Below are 19628 nucleotides of genomic sequence, written 5' to 3'. Positions count from 1 at the left end.
AGCCACCATGGCTGTGTCAAGTACTTCCAGTGGTCTTCCGAACAGTGGGAAGGTGTTAAGTCACCCTCTCCTTCCCCTGCACCTGGGGAGCAGGCTGGCCAGCTCTGGGTTGTACCTGGGCTCTTAGACACACTTCATTTATTATAGCAAAGTGTGCAGTCCCATCCCAAATGAACTCAGATTGGCCCTGAGATCATCGGGGAAGGTAAGGGACACATAAGCAACTGGAAAGAATCCGAGTATCTATTCCATTCTGGAAATCTTGTGAGACTGTCTCAGTTGTCCAGATAAGACCGTTCCTTTCCTTCAGTGCCACATACTGTGCTTAATTATTGCATTGCACGCTGACCTCTCCCCCCGCACCTCACACACACACACACACACACACACACACACACATAGCCCTGTGCTGAGTGCTCAGAACCTCCCCCTTTGCTCAGAAAGCTTGAAGTACTTAGCCAAGAATACATAGATGGCCAAATCTAGACTCTGATCTAAATCGGCCCATATCCAAGCCCGAATTCTTAACTAGTACTATTGGTAGGCTACAGCCATCTCATCCAGCTAGATATGATAAGTGAATCAAATACAAGGTATACTCAGGTTCATGCCATGAGATGGTACCAGAAGGTTGGAGGTAAAGCAAGACATTTTTCATGGAGGAGGTTGCATTTGCAGTGAATGGATGGATGGACTTTTTTTTTTAATTTTTTTTAATGTTTCTTTTATTTTGGGGGGAGAGAGAGAGAAAGAGAGAGACAGAGCAAGCACAGGTGGGGGAGAGGCAGAGAGAAAGGGAGACACAGAATCCGAAGCAGCCTCCAGGCTCCAGGCTCTGAGCTGTCAGCACAGAGACTGATGTGAAGCTTGAACCCACGAACTGTGAGATCATGACCCAAGCCAAAGTCAGATGCTTAACCGACAGCCACCCAGGTGCCCCTGGATGGATCGATTTAAAATTTTTTTTTTTTTTAACGTTTATTTATTTTTGGGACAGAGAGAGACAGAGCATGAACAGGGGAGGGGCAGAGAGAGAGGGAGACACAGAATCTGAAACAGGCTCCAGGCTCTGAGCCATCAGCCCAGAGCCCGACGCGGGGCTCGAACTCACAGACTGCAAGGTCGTGACCTGAGCTGAAGTCGGACGCTTAACCGACTGAGCCACCCAGGCGCCCCAGGATCGATTTTTAAAAACAGAATAACATGAATATGGTTTAAAAAAAAAAAAAAAAGCAGAAGTTCAGAGGACTCTCTTAGCCTTCTGTATCTCAACAGCAAAATGATCACAACAACCTGTGCATCTAAAATATTGACACACGTTGCCAACTTGCCCTTCAGAAAAATTGCACCACTGTACTTACAGGGTGTGAACATGTCAATTTCCTCCACACCCACCCAGTTCCAGTGGAAAGTAGCACTTTTTTCCGCAGCTCTTCTGTGCACATTGATTATGAACCGAGTAGAGTTGTCTTTTCATACTTGTATTTGCCATTTGCATTTACGTTTCTGCAAACAATATTCATGTTTGCATTTGCTCAGTTAGATCCTTTGCTTTCTCCCCCATGTTCTTTTGTGTGAGTGCTTTATAAAATGAAAGAAATTTGCATTTCTGTCCTTAGGTGTGTTACAAATATTTGCCTGGTTTGTCTTTTGACCATGACTTTTTTTGTGTTGTTATACTCAAGTTTCATTGTTGACCTCGTCGAATGTATCCATGCTCAGTGTTAAAAATCCCCGGTGAGGGCGCCTGGGTGACTCAGTCATTCGGTTAAGCAGCCGACTTCAGCTCAGGTCATCATCTTGCAGTTCATGAGTCCAATCCCCACATCGGGCTCTCTGCTGTCAGTACAGAGCCTACTTTGGATTCTCTGTCCCCTTCTCTCTCTGCCCCCCCAATAAATGAAAACGTTTTTAAAAACATTTTTTAAAAATCCCTAGTGAGAAAAGCCTCCCCCACACCAAGATCTATACAGACATAGATACAGAGACATAGATCTGCCGATAAAGGCATGTATGTATATAGGCACATGTACACACGCGTTCTGTCCAAGCAAGATTTCTGCATTTCCATCTCTGTACATCTCACTTGTTTGCTTGAGCCGTGTGGGCTTTCTATTTCAGGGTGCCTTTAAGGCTTTCCATCCCGGTCGGGTCCTGGTCTCTGTCCAGCCAGGCTGGCGGCAGGACCCCGCGCTATCTTGTTTCCCCTGCAGCCCAGGGCCATGGTTTTCCAGGTGGGGGCGCTCTGCCCTTCCCGCAGGCTCCCACCGCCCTCGGATCAGGCCTCACCAGAGGCAGGGAGCTCTCGGGTTCTGGGCGTGGCCGCAGGAGTGTTGGCAGGGCACTGGCAGGGGTGAGGAGGTGGGAGACGGGGGAGGATACTCCTGAAAGCTGGTGCAATCTCTGGGGCAGCTGCCAGCGAGCGCAGACGTCCCAGTGCAGGTAGGGATTCCATGCCTGCGCGTTTGCGGACGGGACCTGAACAGCTTGAAACAAAAGCCCCGTCCGCTCCGTCTGTCGTGTCTGTCCGTCTTTGGAAATGGTGCCCAGGTGAACAGTATTCTGGTTTTGTAGCTCAGCCGGCCTGAGCTTGCTTAGTATGACTTAGCCTGCCCAGTCCTCGTCCTAATCCTGTTTGCCTGACAGCATCGTTGGCCCAAATAGTTGAGAGGGGTTTGGTTTTCGTTGCGGTAAATGAAACATATATAACATAAAATGTTCCGTTTGAACCATTTGTAAGTTTGCGGTTCAGCGGGATTCAGTATCTTCAGGATGATCTGTTTCCAGAACTTTGTCATCATCCAAAAAACTCTACCATTGGGGCGCCTCGGTGGCTCAGTTGGTTAAGCATCCGACTCTTGCTTTCAGCTCAGATTCGTGAGTTCAAGCTCCACATCGGGCTCCGTGCTGTCAGTTCAGAGCCTGCTTGGGATTCCCTCTCTCTTTCTCTCACCCTGGTCCTCTCCCGTTTGTTCTCTCTCTCTCTCTCTCTCTGTCTCTCTCTCAAAATAAATAAAACTTAAAAAAAAGAGAATTAGGGCTACCATTCAGCCCTAATACCCCATTTTCTTCTCCCTTCAGCGCCTGGTAACTTCTGTCCTACTTTCTGCCTATTCTAGATATCTCCTAAAAAGAGACGCCTACGATGTTTGTTCTTTTGTGATTGGCTGATTTCATCTGGCGAGTTTTCAGTGTCGTATAGCACGCAACAGAAAATTCCTTTTTATGGCTAATACTTCATTGTATGTATATACCATATTTTGCCGATCCACACAGCTGTTATTTCCACCTTTTTGGCTATTGTGAATAGTGCTGCTGTGAGCATTCATGCCCAAGTATCTGTTTGAGTTTCTGTTTTCAGTTCTTTTGGATATAATCCTCCAAGAGGAATTGCTGGGTCCTATGGTAATTTCATGTCAAACGTTCTGAGGCAGCACCAAACTTTTCCCCCGGGGGGCGGCACCATTTTACATTCCCACCTGCAGGGTACTGTTGTTACAGTTTCCCCCCATCCTCGCTGACACTTGTTATTTTCCATTCTGCGAGCCCGTGCGCGCACTCCCGTGTCTGATGATAGCCATCCTCCCTGGTGTGAAGCCGTGTCCCATTGGGGGTAGTTTGCGTTTGCATTTCCCTCATGACTAATGAAGCTGTGACCATGAGTATATCTTTGGAGAAATCAGGTCCTTGGTCCAATTTTTTTAAAGTTTTTATTTAAATTCCAGTATAGTTAGCATGTAGTGTTAGATTAGTTTCAGGTGTACAATATAGCGATTCAATACTTCCAACCCAACACCTAGTGCTCACCATGACAAGTGCACATTTTGATCCCCATCCCCGATTTCACCCCCCCGCCTCCCCTCTGGTAACCATCAGTTCTCTGTAGTTAAAAGTCCGTGTCTTGATGTGCCTCTCTCGTGCTCTCTTTTTTCCTTTTGTTTGTTTTTAATTTTTTTTAATGTTTATTTACTTATTTTTAATGTCTATTTTTGAGAGAGAGCACAAGTGGGGGAGGGACAGAGAGAGAGAGGGAGACACAGAATCCGAAGCAGGCTCCAGGCTCTGAGCTGTCAGCACAGAGCCCAATGTGGGGCTCAAACTCATGAGCAGTGAGATCATGACCTGAGTCAAAATCAAGTGTCAGTCTCTCAACTGACTGAGCTACCCAGGAGCCCCTTCCAGACTATAAGGTGTATATTCCTTATTGCATGTGGTCACTGACATTTCTTTTCCATTGTCTCTGCGGTCAGCCAGTAACCTGGGAAGATGTCCACCTCCCCCCCCCCCCCCGCAAAAGGCTGTTCCCTTAAATCTTTCAATAGATAACTGCCAGGGAAGCTGCTGTAGCCTAAGGGCAGGTTGGGGGGGGGGTGCCCAAAACTAAGCTAAGCGTCTACACTAGTCCCTCCGGTAACCACCGGATTAACCAAAGTGTATGATCCCAAATTAGTGAAGGACAAGATCCCCACTGCCCTCCCTGGCACCTGTCCAGCCAGTCCAGGAACATAGGCTGCTGTCCCCACCTTCATGGCGGGGGCTGAGGAATGGGCAATAGTAGCTGCTTTGTGCACACTGGTTACGAAACAGCAGTCTCTCCCTCCTCAAGCACTCTTCTGGTTGTTACAAGGGTTTGATCAGGCTCCAGAGTTCTGAAATAGTTGATTACAGCCATTCCTTTCAGCTCAACATTTGCTTCAGTTGGAGGAGGGACCAACCACTAGGGCTTCCTATGTAACCTTTTTGTGTGGCACTGGAATGGATTTTTTTTTTTTTTTTTTGGTCATAGGTATTTATTTTTTATGTTTTCTGCCAGCTTTATTGAGATATAACTGACATAACACTGTGTATGCTTAAGGTACACAACCTGATGATTTTATGTATATAGTGAAACAGTTATAATAAGGTTAGTTAACACATCCATCACCTCACATAGTTACCTCGTGTGTGTGTGTGTGTGCGCACATGTGCGATGAGAACAAAATGGACTTTTTTTTTTTTTTTTTTTTTAAGAGAGAGAGAGGTAGAGAAAGAGAACGACAGAGAATCCCAAGCAGAATCCACGCTTGGCAGATCTCAGCCTGAGGCTCAATCCTACAACCCTGGGATCATGACCTGAGCCAAAATCAGGTGTCGGATACTCAACCAACTGAGCCACTCCGCTGCCCCCAAAATAGATCTTTTTTTTTATTAACTTAAATACACCCCCATTTTAGGAGTATAGTTCTCAGTTCTTTGAGTTTTTATGAATACATGACAACCGTTGTCATAAAAATAGAGCCCATTTGTAGCACCCGCAGTCTCCCTTACGCTCCTTCCCATCCAATCCTCACCCCTTCCTCCCAGCTCACGAATCCTTTCTATCACCGTAGATTAAAATTGTCAGTCTTGGGGCACCTGGGTGGCTCAGTGGGTTAAGTGTCCAACTTGGGCTCAGGTCAACTGTGGATCCCACAGTTCGTGAGTCTGAGCCCCACGTCGAGCTCTCTGCTGTCAGCACAGAGCATGCTTCGGGTCCTCTGTCCCTCTCTCTCTCTGCCCCTCCCCGACTTGTACTCTCTCTCAAAAAAAAAAAAAAATTTAAAAATTTTAAACGGTCAATCTTGACAATTTTATTTAAATGGAGTATCATAACACGTAGTTTTCCGTGTCTGTTTTCTTTCACTCAGCAGTTGTTGACATTCATCTATATTATTGTCCATATTAGCGGGTTTTGGTGTTTTGTTCTGTTGTATTTTTTGCTGAGTATTTTACTGAATAGGTACGCCACAATTTGCTCATCCCTTGACTCATTAATTAACATTTGGATTGTTTCCACTTTGGGAATATAAAGCTGCTATGACGGGGCGCCTGGGTGGCTCTGTCAGTTAAGCGTCTGACTCTTGGTTTCAGCTCAGGTTATGATCTCATGGTTTGTGAGATTGAGCCCCGAGTCAGGCTGACAGCATAGAGCCTGCTTGGGATTCTCTCTCTCAGTTTTCTCTTTGCCCCACCGCTGCTTGCACTCTCAGCCTGTCTCAAAATAAATAAATTTAAAAAAAGCTGCTATGACTATTTTTGTACAAACATTTTCATTTTTCTTGGGTAAATACCTAGAAGTGCAATTGCTAGGTCTTGATGGTAAGAAATTTTATAAGAAACCGACAAACTTTTTCCAAAGTGGGTGCTTCATTTTACATTCTACCTTTCCCCACTGGATTACCTTGGTGTCTTTACCAAACATCAATTATTAAAAAAAAAATCAATTATTTGTGGGGCACCTGGATGGCTCAGTCAGTGGAGCATCTGACTCTTGATCTCAGGTATTGAGCTCAGGGTCATGAGTTCAAGCCCTGCATTGGGCGTGGAGCCTACTTAAAAAAAATAAAAAATAAATAAGAATAAAATAAAAATCAATTGGTCATATATAGGTGGTGTATTTCTGGACTCTGTTCTGTTCCAATGATCTGTATGTCTATACTGATTTTTTTTTCCATTTGAAGTAGTTCTATTAAGTTTCCTTGTTAAATATATAAGTGTGCTTAAATTAAAAAGAATTTTTTTTTTTTTTTAAGTAGGCTCCATGCTGGGTGTGGATTCCGATGAGGGGCTTGAACTCACGACCCTGAGATCAAAACCTGAGATGAGATCAAGAGGTGGATGCTTAACCAACTGAGCCATCCAGTTACACCTGAAACTCCGTTATATATAAATGTACGTAAAAATTTATATCATAAGTATTATAAGTTATAACATATTATAAAAATTATAATTATGTTTTCATTTTATATATAAAATAATGTTTTATTTATATATAAACATGGTAGGAATACATATAAATATAAAATGTAAATATAAAGTATGCAAATATATAAAATATATAAATATAAATATTTAAACTATTTAATTTCATAAAATATAAGTGTCTGTAAGTATAAAATATAAAATATATAAATATGATATTGCACGCTTTCTACCAACTTTTGCAGGCTCCAAATGGCACTTCCTTCAAGAAATTTTCTGTAGCTGGGAAGAAAATACTTGTGAATAAGTTAGATTTAACTTAGCATACTCATAATGGCAGAAAAGTAACTACAGTCTCAATGCTCAACAATAGGGCAATAGATACCATAATGTTGCATCTATGTTATGTGATAAAATGCAAAAAATCGGGATTCTGAAGCAACAATGGTGTAGAAAATGCTCACACTATATCTTGGGCAGCCAAAAGCAGGCTATAATATGGTATGTCACTTTAATTAAGATATAAATAGAGGGGCATCTGGCTGGCTCAGTCAGTAGAGCATACAGTGCTTGATCTCAGGGTCATTGAGTTCAAACCCCACATTGGGCATAGAGCTTACTTGAAAAAAAAAAAAAAAAAGGAGTACACATAGAAAATAAGGTTGGAAGAAATACCAAAGGGACGCATGGGTGGCTCAGTCGGTTAGGCATCCACCTCTTGATCTCAGCTCAGGTCTTGACCTCAGGGTTATGAGTTCAAGCCCCGTGTTGGGCTCCACACCGGGCATGAAGCCTACTTAAAAAAAATAAATAAGAAAGAAAGAAATACCAAGGTGTGTGGAGGTATTATGATTGAATGTTTTCCAATAGTCTTTTATATGTTTTAATCGTCTGACTTTTCTATGATGAGAATATTTTATTTTATAATTGGGAGGCTCTCCATTGAGATGTTATGTCTTCCTTCTCTGTTATTTTATAGCTCTGTGTAAATCTGTTAGGTTACCTATCACATTCTATCTTGTATTATAGATATCTGTGTACTTCTCATTTATTTGTTTCTAACTTCTTGAGAACAGAGATCTCATCTCATTCATTTCTTTTTTTTTTTTTTTTTTTCATCTCATTCAGTTCTTGATGTCTGATCCTGGCACAGGGCAAGTGCCTGTCACATGACAGATGCCTGATAAAATAAATATGAGTAAGCCAGTTGTTCCCAGTCAGGAACATAGTTCCATTGTCACCAGATTTTCTGATTCAGAGAAGCTGGAAATTTGGATATTGGTAGAACTCTCCTGATTTTTAATCATAAAATATTCAGAGTACAAAGTGAAAAAATAAATAAATATGAGAGGAAGGAGTTTACAAATGAGCATTACGGATATTGGAATAGCGCTAGTTCTTGGGGCGCCTGGGGGGCCCAGTCGGTTAAGCATCCAACTCTTGGTTTTGGCTCAGGTCATGATCTCAGGGTTGTGAATTCAAGCCCCGCATTGGGCTCTGCGCTGCCAGTAGGGAGCTTGCTTGGGATTCTCTCCTTCTCTCTCTCTCTGTCTCTCTCTCTTTCTCTCTCTCTCTCAAAATAAATTAATTAATTAAAAAAGTAAAGAGTCTCTTATGGTTAAAAAATAAAATAAAAAAAAGGATGGGGCGCCTGGGTGGCTCAGTGGGTTAAGTGTCCAACTTCAGCTCAGGTTATGCTCTCTCGGTGGGTTTGGGCCCCTCACTGGGCTCTGTGCTGACAGCTCAGATCCTGGAGCCTGCTTCAGATTCTGTGTCTTCCTCGCTCTCTGCCCCTCCCCCACTCATTCTCTCTCTCTCTCTCTCTCTCTCTCTCTCTCTCTCTCTCTCTCTCACGCACTCAAAAAATCAATAAACATTAAAAAAAAAAAAGGAATAGTGTAATAGCTCTTTAGTTTGCAGAATTGGCTGGTTTGGGTTGTCTGGAATCTGAAAATGACCCTGGACCTCATTTACCCTAGTCACATTTAACACCTGAACATTGTTTACTAAGCAAACAAAACAAGAAACCAGAAGGTGCTAACTTGGAATTAAACTGTGGGAAAATTTTGTTTCCATGTATTAGGTAGGTAGTTGTTCACTTTTAAAAGGTATTTGTTTATTAAACAAATTTGTAAGAACAAATTGAGACAATCACATGGGGCAAAATCCTAAGAAATCAATCAATTAAAATAGATACAGGTAATATTACTCAGCCCTAAGAAAGAATGAGATCTTGGGGCACCAGGGTGGCTCAGTCAGTTAAGTGTCCGACTCTTGGTTTTGGCTCAGGTTGTGATCTCACAGTTCATGGGTTTGAGCCCCACATCGGGCTCTAAGCTGATGGTAAGGAGATTCTCTCTCTTCCTCTGTCTCTCTGCCCCTCTCTCAAAAATAAATAAACTTTATTTATGTATGTATTTATTTATTTATTTACACAACCTTTTTTTTTTTTTTAAGTTTATTTATTTTGAGAGCAAGAAAGCACGAGCTGGGGAGGGGCAGAAAGAGAGGAGAGAGCAAGAATCCTGAGCAGGCTGTGCACTGACAGCACAGAGCCTGATGTGGGGCTTGAACTCACGAACCACGAGATCATGACCTGAGCCGAAGTCAGTCACTTAACCAACTGAGCCACCCAGGCGCCCCCAAAATAAATAAGCTAAAGAAAGGAAGGAAGGAAGGAAGGAAGAAAGAAAGGTCTTGCCATTTGTGACAACATGGATGAACCCAGAGGGTATTATGCTAAGTGAAATAAGGCAGACAGAGAAAGACAAATACCGTATGATTTCACTTATATGTGGAATCTGAAAAACAAAAAAATGGACAAACAATAAACGCAGACACAGACCCATAAATACAGAGAAGAAACCGGTGGTTGACAGAGGGCGGCAGGGGGATGGGCAAAAGGGATGAAGGGGCGTGAGGTCCAGGCTTCCGGTTTGGGAATGAGTCAGTCACAGGGATGAAGGGGCACAGGGAATGACTACAGGGAATGTAGTCAGTGGTGGTGTAGCCGTACCTGACAGACGGTAGCTATGCTTGTGAGCACAGCATAGGGCGTAGACTTGTGCAATCACTGCGTTGCGCGCCTGAAACTAATGTCACACGCTGCAGTTTAGAAAAACAGGGGCGCCTAGGTGGCTCGGTCGGTTACGTGGTTAAGCGTCTGACTCTTGATTTCGGCTCAGGTCACGAACTCACAGCTCATGAGATCGAGCCCCACGTCGGGCTCTGTGCAGAGTGTGGCGCCTGCTTGGGATTCTCTCTCTCTCCCTCTCTCTCTCTGCACCTCCCCTGCTCATGCACACACGCACAAACTCTCTCTCAAAATGAATAAACATTTAAACTAATAATAATAGGGGGCACCTGGGTGGCTCAGTCGGTTGAGCGTCCGACTTCGGCTCAGGTCATGATCTCGCGGTTTGTGAGTTCAAGCCCCGCGTCAGGCTCTGTGCTGACCACTCGGAGCCTGGAGCCTGCTTCGGATTCTGTGTCTCCCTCTCTCTCTGCCCCTCCCCCGCTCATGCTCTGTTTCTCTCTCTCTCTCTCTGTCAAAAATAAACATTTAAAAAAAAAAAAAAGATTTTATTTTTAAGTAATCTCTACACCCAGCCTGGGACTTGAACTCACACCCCCGAGATTGAGTCACACGCTCCACTGACTGAGCCAGCCAGGCTCCCCACCTCTTTCTGAAGTTTATGTAAACGGAATCATGGGGCGCCTGGGTGGCGCAGTCGGTTAAGCGTCCAACTTCAGCCAGGTCACGATCTCGCGGTCCGTGAGTTCGAGCCCCGCGTCAGGCTCTGGGCTGATGGCTCGGAGCTTGGAGCCTGTTTCCGATTCTGTGTCTCCCTCTCTCTCTGCCCCTCCCCTGTTCATGCTCTGTCTCTCTCTGTCCCAAAAATAAATAAAAAACGTTGAAAAAAAAAATTAAAAAAAAAAAAAAGAAAAAAAAAAGAAAAAATGTAAACGGAATCATGATGCATATATATATACTCTTTTTTTTTTTAATGTTTTATTATTTATTTTTGAGAGAGAGAGAGACAGAGTGCAAGTGGAGGAGGGGCAAAGAGAGAGGGAGACACAGAATTCCCAAGCAGGCTCCAGGCTCTGAGCTGTCAACACAGAGCCTGATGCGGGGCTCAAACTCACGAACTGTGAGATCATGAGCTGAACCTAAGTTGGATGCTTAACTGACTGAACCACCCAGGCTCCCCTCTTTTTTTTTTTTTTTTTTAGTTTCATTTAAGTAATCTCTTCACCCATCATGGGGCTTGAACTCAACGCCCACAAGATCAAGAGTGCCACACTTTTCCGACTGAGCCACCCAGGCTCCCAGAAGCAGCAATAATTTGGTTTCATCATAATTTGACACTAGGTTTAGTTCTTACAAAGGCACAAAGTAGAACACAGGTACCAGTTTCTCAACTGCATTGTTCTGGGTGGTACCATGAGGTAAGATGACGTATCAGAATTTTATCCATTCTACCAATAAATTGGAAAGGAAGAGAAAACTTTATTTGGCTCCAAACAAAAGGTTATACTTTGTTTTCAAGTCAAGTGAAATTATCTGTGAGCAATTTTCAAACATATTGCAGACAGACATAGGAAATTAAAAGATTTTTTTAAAAAATCTGACCAGCAGAGTCTACTGTCTCAAAATTCAGTTTCAGAAAATGAGATGGGACAGAACTTACAACAAATACCAGAACATTTGCTACATTCCAGCCCTGTTCTAGGCACCCACAGAGCCATGACATTTATGCAAGGTTCACATTCTAGCCAAAACGCAAGCCGTGCCAGCACGAACCCCGTTAATAAAATCAAAAGAGTTTTTATGATAAAGTACAAAATATAGCTGTGATGGGACACCTAGGTGGCTCAGTTGGTTAAGCGTCTGACTTCGGCTCAGGTCATGAACTCGCGGTTCGTGGGTTCGAGCCCCACATCGGGCTCTTTGCCGACAGCTCAGAGCCTGGAACCTGCTTTGTATTCTGTCTCCCTCTCTCTCTGTTCCTCCCCTGCTTGCACTCTGTCTCTCTCACTCTCTCTCAAAAATAAAGATTAAAAAAAACCTTACCATTAAAAAAAAGCAAAAAACAGGGGGTGCCTGGGTGGCTCAGTCGGTTGAGGTCCGACTTCAGCTGGGGTCATGATCTTGCGGTTCATGAGTTCGAGCCCCGCATTGGGCTCGTTGCTGTGAGCCTGGAACTTGCTTCAGATACTCCGTCCCTCTCTCTCTGACCCTCCCCTGCTTGTGTTCTCTCTCTCAAAAATAAATAAAACATTAAAAAAAAGAAGAAAACAGCACAGCTGTGACTATAAGCCCAACAAAAAACTACGAATCCTTTAGCCAAACTAATCCCTGAGGTCCATAGCTGGCTGCCTTTAAGAAGGGTTATGCTGCAGTTCCGTGGGTTAGGTCCCTCTGGGGTGGGCGGGGGTAGGGGAGGAGACAGCACCTGTTGTGCCCACTCCTGCATGCTGCTGCAGACTGTAAGGGGGAGGGAGGGTGACTCGAATGAATGAATGAATGAATGAATGAATTCATTCCCTCGTGTCTCCATTCGGCCTATGTTTCCCACTATTTGTGAGCCTCTGTCCTCCATGAGCTCACTGACGGCTGGGACGGGGCTTCATTCACCGTCCTCCCTCTGCACCTGCCACTTAACAGTGCCACATCCCGCCCCTGAGGTCTTCAGCATCATCGCCTGAGCTCTGGGAGCCTCATGTCCTCATCTGCAAGTTGGGGAGAAGGTTCGGAAGGTTGTGAGTCTCTGTTTAGCTAACTTAGGCCTACCATCTTGCCCAACAGACATTCAAGGAATGTGCTAGGTACTTTGAAGGAATCAGAGCGAAATACGGCACCACCCTGGCTTCGAGGGGTTTCCGGACTGTGGGAGGATGGGAGGAGGGAGGACAGGAGGGTAACAGCCTATAATGCAATACAGTGTGGCTTGCAGAGCTGTAGGGAGAGCCCAGAGGAGGTGGGGAAGAGATGCTTGAGTCCAGCTTTCAAGGATGCGTGGAACTTCCCCAGCAAAAAGGTTGGGGGTGAGTATTGACGGCAAAGAGAAGAGCAGGTCAAAGACACGGAAGGTGTCAAAGTGCACTGCTCGCAGAGGGAATTGGTAAATAGTTTGTGCTGGCCGGGGCTCAGGGCCAGGGTGCAGGACGGGCTGGAGAGAGACTCTGCGGTCTGGTCACAATGGGCCCTCTGTGCCACCTAAGTAGTTTGTGCTGGACACGTCGGTCAGGATGCCTGTCATTCCAGCTTGTTTCCAGGCGAAATGGTGCCACCCACTTGGGGACGCTAGACTGAGCTGCTTTTTTTTAAAACAAAAACAAAAACAAAAACACCTTTATCGAAGTGTGTTATTTACGCAGAATCAGATGATTCCTTTTTATGTGTTTCGTTCAATGAGTTTTTGACAAATGTATTTACCTGTGGAACCCCCACCAGAATCAAGATCCAAAACATTTCTGTCACTCAAAAAAAGCACCCTTGTGCCCCTTGGTGCTCGTTCTTCACCTCACCTTCCCACATCCCAGGCCCCCGAAATCTTCAATCTGTTTTCTTTCGCCGGTTTGCCTCTTCCAGAATTTCATATAAATGGCCTCATCCGGCTTACAGCGCTCACCCAGCCTAACGCTTTTGGAGTCGGATTCATGTTATTGTGTGTATTAGTAATCTGTTCCTTCTTGCTGCTGAGTGGTATTTCTTTGTGCGGCCACAGTCACTCCATCCGTGATGAGCATTTGGAGCGTCTCCACGTTGGGGTTATTGTGGATAAAACTGCCGTGGATGTTCTTATATAAGTCTTTGTGTGGACATGTTTTCACTTCCCTTGGGTAAGTGGAAGTGGAGTTGTTAGTTCTTAAGGTAGATAGATGCATGTTTAACTTTTAGCAAGTGCCAAACTGAGAGAGAAGAGAAGGGGAGAGAAGGAAAGAGAGACACTCAACAAAGACGTTCCGTTAGCTTCCCTTGGCTGGTGAGGGATTATGGTAGGAGAGGGGAGGGGGCATGGGAGCTGTCACTCATCCACGCACCCACATCTCTGTGGCAGCCCAAACCACCATGGCCACTGCTGGCATCCCAAGGAAGTCCCTTTTTCCCCCAGCATGTGGAATATTCCATGGGACCAGAGAAGCCCCCATGGAAATGCCAGGGCAGGTGCCTCGAGTCCCCAGGAAGCTGAGGCCCATGCAGGTTGGGGGTGGGACGGCTGGAGACGAGGCCTCAGGGAAGGTAGGGAGGGCAGGACATGGGCAAGGGGCTGTGTGGACAAGCAGTGCCTTGAAGGAGATCCGGTGGCCCCAGGAGCCAGCCCCACACCCCACACCCCCTCCCCCAACCAGGCCCCAGAAGTGGCCATTGTCACACTTGGGCAGTGGAGGCCAGTCTCTTGCAAGCCTTTGTGGTTTAAAAAGGAAGGACAGAGCTATCTAGACAAACTGCACAGCAACAGAAGGTTAGGGGAAAAATAACAGTCCTGAGGCCTCGGTGAGGGCCCTCCCCACCACATTCCTGATGCCCCATCTTTTTTTTTTTTTTTTTTTCGTTTTTAAGTTTATTTATTTTGAGAGAGAGAGCGAGCACGAGCTGGGGAGGGGCAGAGACAGAATCCCAAGCAGACTCCATACTGTCAGCACAGAGGCCAATGCGGGGCTCGAACCCACGAACCGTGAGATCATGACCTGAGCCCAAACCAAAAGTCCGACGCGTAACTAACCGAGCCACCCAAGCGCCCCCTGAAGCCTGTCTTTGGAACATGGGTGAAGCCGCAGGTCAAGCCTCCTGTGTCACTCAGGCTGCTGACCTGTGCTCGGCCCTACCCTGGCCCTGCCGCCAGAGGACAGCCAGCAACGCCTTCTACGTTTTTGTAAAGTAAGGACACAGCTGTTTTCAGCATGGAGGCAGTAATAAGTTGTCCCTGATGGGCTCTGTGTGAGAGTCCTCAGGGCACCTGCTCCCCTCTCCTTCTTGGATCCAGCCTACCTTGACCCTGGGCCAGTCTGGCATGGGAGCTGCAGAAAACATGGGGAGGCATAGGAAACAAATCCTCAAAGCCAAATCTGCAGAAGCAGATGAGTCTTTTGTGAAATTCGCAGGCTAGTGCTCCGAGCCCCCAAGGCCCCTTTGCACACACCTGGCCCTGGGTTTGATCTCAGAGGTGGCGGCTCTTCCCTCCTGCAGCTGGTTTCATGTCGGGTTTCAGTTCCAGGTTGCATCCTGAGAACCCTCTCTGCAGGCCCATTCTTGTATAACTTAAAAGACCTTGACCCTTGCCAGTTGCCGAAAGCACACTTTTCTGCTCGTCCAGGTAAAACACCTGGAGAAGCAGTTTCACGAAACAGGCCTTCAGTGGCCCCCAGAGATGGACTTTGTCCCAAGCTCAGTTCTTTTTATTTATTTTTTTAAGTTTGTTTATTTTGAGAGAGAGAGCGTGTGCGCACAAGTAGGTGAGGGCAGCGAGGAGAGACAAAATCCCAAGCAGGGTCCGTGCCATCAGCACGGAGCCCAATGGGGCGCTGGAACTCACAAACCGTAAGATCATGACCTGAGCTGAAATCCACTCGGACGCTTAACCGACTGAGCCACCCAGGTGTGCCACCCCCTGCCCCGCCAAGCTCAGTTCTATCAGAATTGTGTGTTCGTGAGTATGTGTGGATGTGTGTGTCTGAGTATGTTTTACATACTTAATCGTAAAGTTCAAACTTTCAGACCTTCCGCTTTCTGGCTGTAAATTTGATGGGATGCAGTTGTGATTAAAAACATTTTGCTTCCAGGGACACCCGGCTGGCTCCGTCGGAAGAGCGTGTGACTCTTGATCTTGGGGTTGTGAGTTAAAGCCCCATGTCGTGTGTAGAAATTATTTAAATCAATAAATAAGCTTAAAAGAAAAAACATTTTGCTTCCCCAAAAGGGTGCAATACTTGGAGTAGTCATGTTCGTAGAGACAGAAAACAGAAGGGCAGTTGCCAGGAGCCGGGGGCAGGGGGGAGGGGGGAGTCGTTTAATAGGTATGGAGCTCCAGTTTTGCAAGATGAAATGAGTTCTGGAGGTCAGTTGCACAACAACACGATGTGCTTACCCCTAATGAACCGTATGCTGAAAATGGTTAAGACGGAACATTTTATGTTATGTGCACTTTACCACAATTAAGAAACAATCTGCCGGGTCTGCAGAAGATCATGAATATTTTGTGGCTTTGTACGACCTGACACTGGATGGCTTTGTGCCCGGGGATCATTTTCAAATGCAGTCAGCAGTTAGGATGTGCCATAGATGTGGTTAGGGTGATATAACAGAGGTGTTTCAGGTATGCATAGTGGCCACATCCCAGTGGATGTGTGGCCCCTAACAGAGAAATCCCTGGACCCCAGCAGCCTGAGTTTTGCTTTTGACCAGAAGTCTTAGTGTGGGCTGCTCTCTGGTTTCCAAGGCTGTAGGAAGAGAGTATCTCTATTTTGAAGACAGGAAGTTCATTGCACATTTGTTTTTTTTGTTTTTTTTTTTTACCAAGACATGTCAGGACAACGTTTTACAAGAAAGCCTGGAAAGGGAAGTGGTATGAAAATTGTTTGGGTTTTAATACAGAATATATTTTTTTAATTTTGCACATATTTAGAAAAATTATGAGTTCCATCCAGATATATGCAGCTACCTTCCAGAAAAAGGGGATATTACAGTAAATTCATCTTGATCAGGTGGCACAGAGAAAACTTCTGGAATAGTCACATTTGAAAATTCCTTATTAAAAAAATTAGTAATAAAAAGAGAAAATGCCTTATTAACGAATGCCTTTGCCTTAAAACTGATTTAGCCAAAAACTGTTAATATTTTCTCCACAGAGCCTTCATAACTTGGTCACAACAAATCGTACTTGAAACAGTAAAGACAAACAAACAGACAAAACCAAAAAGCAAAAAAACCCAAAGAACCACCTGAATTGAAACATCATTTTGGAGAAGAGAGAAGGAAGGAAGGTGTTGAAGTAATATATTGGAATAGTTATCTAGTGCCGTCGTTCACTTGACCATTAATTTCAGAAGTGTCCTTATAATTATGTTAAATTAAAGATCTTGCAAATTATAGGTCACAGATATCCACTTTCAATGTGGAATAAGTCTATAAAGATGCTCGTTAAGATGCTGCTCTAAGATCAGAATGAAAGTGTGTCCATTTAACTCGGTGAGGTCAGGCCCGCTTTATACCCCAAGGGATCTGCAAGGCTGGATTTGAAGCAGTTAACAGATTCATTTAAGCAAAATCTTTGGTTTCTCGGCTGGCAGTGTCCTTAGCAAGGAAATCACGTGACCACTCTGGGTGAGGCAGAGTCCCTTCAAGGACATTCAGAGGGTTTGGGAAGTGGCTGCTTCAAATTCACACCCCACCCAGAGGGACTGTGGCCATTGCCCTGGGCTGGGGCGAGGGCTCCAAGGCGATTCTGACATGCAGCCAGGGATGACCAGCGGCCCAACGCGGATCGACAAGAGGATTATGACTTTGATCTTATTTCCATCGTCTTTCCTGTGTGGGAAACAGGCAAAGGAAAAAAAAGAAAAGTCAGCGGGTAAACATATTTTAGCGACCCGATAAAGTATCTGCTGTAATTCCAACCAACTGGTGTGGCCCAGAGGACATTCTCCCCTTTGCACTCGGCAGTGCTGCGAAAGGGTATTGTCATTCTGTCTGTGGTGGAAAACCCTAGCTCTGGAGATCAGGTGAGGGCCCAGCTGGTAAGAGGCGGAGCCAGGGCTCAGACCGGCCTAATCCATCTGCCCCTTTGTTCTGGGACTGAAACAATCCTCTTCTGTGAAGGCCCATCCATTCTGTGTTTTGTTCCCTGCACTTGGGCTAGCTCCCTTCTTTTCTTACCCTCGTTTTCCTTGCTCAGGGCGGAAACTGAGATCAGCATAATTTCTGAGCAAATAGAAATTCACAGGACAGCCGGCCCGAGAGTGCGGAGTAAGAGGCGCGCTCACTTGGTGTGAAGCACGAAACACTTCCAGATGCCAAAATCACTTCCCGCCCGCCCCACGTTGTTTGGCAGGGCTAAAATTAAATCCTGCTTTCTAGTAGCTGTGGTGGGAATTGAATTTTGCATCTTTCGTCTGACCGCTCCGAAATGACCTTGAAAGACAGGAGAGCCTCGGTCGGTATTAGTGGGTAGAAAATAGCGTCAAGGGGCGCCCAGGTGGCTCAGTAGGCTGAGCGTCTGACTTCCCCTCAGGTCATGATCTCATGGTTCGTGAGTTCAAGCCCCGCATCCGGGCTCACTGCTGTCAGCACAGAGCCTGTTTTGGGTCCTCTGTACATGCCCCTCTGGCTGCCCCTCCCCCAGTCTCTCTCTCTCTCTCTCTCTCTCTCTCTCTTAAAAATAAGTAAATATTAAAAAAAAAAAAAAGAAACCAGCTTTAATTTCTAAATCAAAGAATTTTTAACGCATAGATTTTATTCAAAGACAGGCAATGTTGAAAGAGATCTCACTCTAATGGCAAACAACAACAACGACAACGACAACAACCTTGAATTTTCAGCTGAGCTCATTTTCCAGGACTGCTTGAGCAGCTGCTGCCACCTCATGGAAAATTTTTATAAATTTCCAGTTGAGGCAAGAATCCACCATCTCCATGGTCTTCCGGTTACTGCTACCAAGGCACGTTCCCTCAGACCAAAAAGCCCCTGGAAGTCTTTGGGCCTGCCAGCCCAAAGCAGTTGAAAAGCAGTTAGAGTATCATAAACATGTGGCGATTAGAAATCAAGCAATTAAAAAAATTAAAACATCAACATTAAAAAACAAAAAAAGAGGGCGCCTGGCTGGCTCAGTCTGTTCAGCGTCCGACTTCGGCTCAGGTCGTGATCTTGCCGTCCGTGAGTTCGAGCCCCGTGTCGGCCTCTGTGCTGATAGCTCGGAGCCTGGAGCCTTGCTTCGGATTCTGTGTCTCCCTACCTGTCTCTCCGCCCCTCCCATGCTTGTGCTCTGTCTCTCTGTCTCTCTCTCTCTCAAATAAAGATTGAAAAAAACAATAAATAAATAAATAAAAGAAAAAAAGAAAACAATAAGTAATATTTCTCTTAAAAATATTTCAGGGGCGCCTGGCTGGCTCAGTCAGAGGAGTTGTGCTACTCTTGATCTTAGGGTTGGTCGTGAGTTCGAGGCCCCTCTTGGGTGGAGAGATTACTTACTAAATTAAAAAATAGATATTTTATTTATTTATTTATTTAGTGCTGAGAGGAGAATCCCAAGCAGGCTCCAAGGTCTGCATGGAGCCCAAGAAGGGGCTTGATCCCACGACTCTGGGATCACGACCCAAGCCGAGATCGAGAGTCGGATGCTCAAACGACTGAGCCACCCAGGTGCCCTCCAAAATATGTATTTAATTTTTTTTATTGTTGTATTTTTTTTTCAGACAGAAAGTACGGGTGGGACAGGGACAGGGAGAGAGAAAGAAGGGCAGAGGATCCAAAGCAGACTCCAGCACACTGACCGTGGAGGGGCTCAAACTCACGTGAACCACGAAATCATGACCTGAGCTGAAGTCAGGCGCCCCTCACAATATGTATTTTAAATGTAAAGCTTTTTTTAAATTTAAATTTAAATTTTTAAAATATGTTTGGTTTAAATAAAATGTTATTTCAGTTGCAATTGAAATGAGCAGAGAGAGAAGACATAATGATTAAGAAAATTCTTCCGTGGGGGCACCTGGGTGGCTCAGTCAGTTGAGCTTCTGACTTCAGCTCAGATCATGATCTCACATTTCATGAGTTCAAACCCACGTGGAGCCCCGCATCGGGCTCCGTGCTGACAGTGCAGAGCCCGCTGGGGATTCTCTCTCTGCCCCTCCCCACTCGTGTGTGTGCGCTCACTGTCTCTCTCTCTCTCTCTCTCTCTCTCTCTCGT

The 19628-nt window shown here is 45.3% G+C and overlaps 1 long non-coding RNA gene across 2 annotated transcripts; it reads left to right on the top strand.

Annotated features, from left to right (window-relative positions):
* The first annotated feature begins 6591 nt into the window (after positions 1-6591).
* On the top strand, positions 6592-18542 carry LOC122209898. Of its 2 annotated transcripts, none has more exons than XR_006197819.1 (3): positions 6592-6690; positions 16576-17401; positions 18189-18542. It is a non-coding gene; the product is annotated as an uncharacterized LOC122209898 (long non-coding RNA). The 2 variants fall into 2 exon arrangements; XR_006197820.1 differs by having other exon boundaries at positions 16576-17448.
* Positions 18543-19628: the final 1086 nt, after the last annotated feature.

Source organism: Panthera leo, chromosome E3 (genome assembly GCF_018350215.1).
Source record: "Panthera leo isolate Ple1 chromosome E3, P.leo_Ple1_pat1.1, whole genome shotgun sequence".
NCBI classification, from domain to species: domain Eukaryota; kingdom Metazoa; phylum Chordata; class Mammalia; order Carnivora; family Felidae; genus Panthera; species Panthera leo.
Note: the sequence above shows the minus strand (reverse complement) of the source record. Positions and strands in the feature narration are given on the sequence as shown.